Raw genomic sequence first — 4,020 nt, 5'->3', positions numbered from 1 at the left:
AACAGGCCATCGTGAGTCCTCACCTTGTTTTTTTTGTAGTTGCGTAGACACCTGCTACGGAAGGAGATCCACTCGATCAAAGTCACCTGGGATTCGAACCCAGCCCCTCCACAGGCCATGCACACGTTCTCCTCGAAGGTTGCCCAAGCCTTTCAAGGATAGAATGCTTTTTTTTTTAAAATGGCATGCAAGCATAAGTCAATCAAACAGCACACACAAACAAACAAAGAAACACATGAGGCAATAGAACATGCAAAGCAAGCATATGAAACAAGAAAATGATACAGTATGCATACATGTAGAAACATTCAACAATGCAAAAATAAAAAAGCGTACCGTCAGATCCAACCATTCTTGCACAAAACACAAAAAAACAAGTCAGTTTGATTCGTCCAATCAATGCACACGTTAAGATTCGCACTCTCAATTTTGCACGATTCCCCTATTGAAATCTATATATAGTGTCGTGCGCATTCTTAGGCCTATTGCACGTTGACGCGTCATCCCATGCCACCTCAAGGCCTCCTCCGCATTGGGGTGTGCGTCGATTTGCTCCAAAGGCTCCGGTTCACCCTTCAATTGCACAAAATTGTGTAATACACAGCAAGAACTAATAACCAAGGGAGCAAAGGGAAGATTTACATTGAGATCATTGAGAATGCACCATTGATTTTTCAATATACCAAAGGCATTCTCAACCTTAACCCTACCCTTCGCAATGTGTCTATCAAAAACATTCTTTTGTGGCAAGTATTGCCCACATTTGCATTTATAAGCTTTGAGAAGAAAACTCGTTGGCTTATATGTTGAATCCCCCACAATATACGGCCTCACTCTCAAGCTGCTCACTTCCAGAAGAGGCATTCAAAACCTCGTTCTGCTTCATTTGAGCATACATTGTAGACCCCTTGAAGACTGTGGAGTTGTGTGTGCCTCCTAGTGCACTACAAGCCACCTTCCAAAATATGTTTTTGGAGTCAACAATGCCCTGAAGAAGAATGTTGTGGAATCCATGGAGACTAACATATTGTGCAGGAAAAAATTTGCCCTGAGGCTTGCGTGCAAGCTTTATGTGAGTGCCATCAACTGCACCACACATGTTCGGTAGGTCCGTAATGTCCTGAAAATCTTTTATAATCTTTGCTAATCACCTTCCCGAAGGCGTCTCTAAGTGGGTCTGAACAAGCATCTCTTGAGTTGTGAGTGCTCTAATGATAAGGTTGGTGTACTTCCTAATGGTAGAATCTCCCATCCCAAATAATTGATAAGAGGCAAGAGGGGTGGGTCGTGGACCACTGCTTTTTTAGCATGCATATGCAATCTTTGAGAAGAAGGAAGTTGGAGGTGGGCATGGCCACCTGCTAAGCCACATAAAAAAATGCACCACACGGGCGTGTGCAGCCGGGCTTGGCCGAGGGAGGGAGCAGAGCTCGACCTCCTCCCTTTGCGGGCGCTATTCAGCTCATCCAACGCGCCACCCCTGCGAGCAATATACATTCCTTCAACGACCCCGGTGGAGCATCACATGGGGTGCTACGATCTTCTTTGACGAGCCAGCGCGGCCTGCAGCGCCATCGCCATAAGTAGGCGATTCCTTTTCACATAAGGGCTTGCCCTAGGTCCAAAGGTTGACGTTTTTTTTTGGCTAAGGGGGCATGCCCACGTGACATGCAAAGAATACCCCACAAGCACGCCATTGAACTCACTTGAGGGTGCAACCAGGACGAAGGCACTCCAAAAGGGAACCCGTTTGCTACAGACAAGCTTAAACTCAAAAAAAATTTGATTACCCCCTTGGTGTCCGAAATCAATACGTCCTTGACACCTTAAGCCGATTCCATCAAAGCCACTCGGTACCCTTGAACGGGCGAATTAACAAGCTTGGACTACCAACCAAATCACCGGTCGCTTCAACCTTGGAACACGAACGTAATTAGCACGGCTAATTACGTATTGCGGTGCATCATACAACGACGATATTATTTTTCGACTTGAGGTATTTTTCTTGCTATTCCTTCCATTGCATTGTGTCACCATGGATTCAAATATCAATATGACTTTTGATTTCGAGCATCGTACGCTAATCCTGCCCGTGATGGCTCGCGGCCGGATGCTCTCATGGAGAGTGCCCGTGACGCTATGGCGGGTGATGACGCATATGAATTGCTTGATATTCAAGAATTTCGTCAGTTCAGACACGCATATTAGTCATGGAAGGAATTTTTGCATCTTTAAATGAAAACGTCACTAAATTATATACATTAGTGATACAACTTACAAAGCAGCAGGCCAAGGGCCCTATTGCCACACACATGCATGAGCAAACCGCTACTCACGGGCAGGACCCTTCTGATCATGGACATGTCCATCTCCAGATTCTCTGCACACTCTCACTGCAAAGGAGGTGGATGAGTTGTTGAAAAACACCAAACCACCGACTTTTAAGGGAGAAGATCGAGATCGCAGTAAGGACGCAGTCAAAGCACTGGAAAAAAGTTTTACTCTGGAAGTCAAGGCCTACAAGTGGTGGATGTCTCTCAAGGAGAAGAATATCATACCACAGAGTTGGGCAACCTTTGAGGCTGTGTTTCGGAAGAATTCTTGCCTATAAATGAGGCATATCAAAATTGGACGGCTTGGAACACGTGTTCCATGCGCCAATACCCATCATTACTTAAATATCTCACTATCGGGATGTTATTCTCAAGTTGGAAGGACTAGAGAACCTTACATCATGAATCTGAATGAATTCTCGACTGTCATGATTTACGTACGCGTCATCATGTACATCGACAAGCTTTAATCAAGTGGAAAGATCGACCTGAGGAAGGTGCTACTTGGGAAAACATTAGTATTCTTAAGAATAAGTTTCCCACTTTTGTTTTCAAGGACGAAAACTCTTCCTTAAGGGGGGAGTAATGTCAGGACAAGGGCAAGGCCAGGGAGTCACGGACTAGGCCAAGGGCCGGACTAGGCAATGTGGAAAGGGAATCCAGCTAGGGCAAAGGGCTAGGAGCAAAGCCTATATAGTGGGAGGTTGGGAGGTGGATTCTAGGCTCTAGTCACCCCTAGGCTTTACAGGTTTGGTGACAATCTTTGTGAGGTCCAGTTGAAATTTTATGTACACCTCCATTCATCGAGCCTCCTCATCCATCATCAGCTTCAACAGTCTTTCCTCTTGGGCAACCCGCTCCTTCTTGCAGTCTTTCATTGTTTGGGCCATCCCTTTCATCCCCTCCCTGAGCACTTTGGCAATAGATCCTAGCGATGTGCGTTTGGGCTCTTTCACTTTTTACGCTTTAACTTCTAGAAGGTCTTGGAGCTAAGAAATCCGTGCTGCATCCCCCGCATCCACTGCGCCAGCCACACTTGCAGTCTCCTCTACAATAGTCTCACCCTCGCCTCCACCCTCGCCCTCGACTCCCCCCAATCTCTCCCTCCCCCTCATCCTCTCCATCATTGCAGCCATCTCCCTCTTGAGTGCCCTGACTCCCTGCATGAATTCTTTGCGAGCTAGCATTATCAAAAGCTCCCGAAATACCCACATATCGTGGAGTGGATGACCACAAAGTGTTAATCACCTCGAAGTATTCCCATGTGGACCTTACCCCCCCCCCCCCCCCCCCCCCCCCCCCAGTGGTTGTTGTTTATGACTTTTCTTTTTTATATTATTTTCTAAGAGTGTCTATGCGGTTCCTGAACTGCTCTGGTGTAAAGGTGCCAGTGACCTCATTGTTTAATTGCAATGTAACTTCCTCCCAGTCTTTCGGTCTCAAATTTCCTTTGTTCACATGAGATCATTGCTCTTCGTAGTGTTTAAGCAAGGTCTATATTGTGGTCTCGTCCCACACTGGTATCGTCACACGAGGCCATTTATCCCCCTTGTTCGACTCACTAGATGAGGTCACAGGAGGACGCAATGGAACAATAGCTGGAGTAGTGGACGAAGAGAAGGTCTAAGATTCAATGCAGGCATGGTCATAGAAGCCCCCATGCGAGGAGGCCTGAGGCCTTGTGCTC

The 4,020-nt window shown here is 46.5% G+C and overlaps 1 pseudogene; it reads right to left on the bottom strand.

Moving 5' to 3' along the window:
* Window positions 1-423: 423 nt before the first annotated feature.
* Window positions 424-3,801, bottom strand: LOC147457052 (uncharacterized; annotated as a pseudogene).
* Window positions 3,802-4,020: the final 219 nt, after the last annotated feature.

The sequence above is a fragment of the Adiantum capillus-veneris genome, chromosome 5, assembly GCF_014529385.1.
Source record: "Adiantum capillus-veneris isolate H3 chromosome 5, ASM1452938v2, whole genome shotgun sequence".
Taxonomy (NCBI): domain Eukaryota; kingdom Viridiplantae; phylum Streptophyta; class Polypodiopsida; order Polypodiales; family Pteridaceae; genus Adiantum; species Adiantum capillus-veneris.
This window is presented reverse-complemented; position numbering and strand designations above follow the sequence as displayed.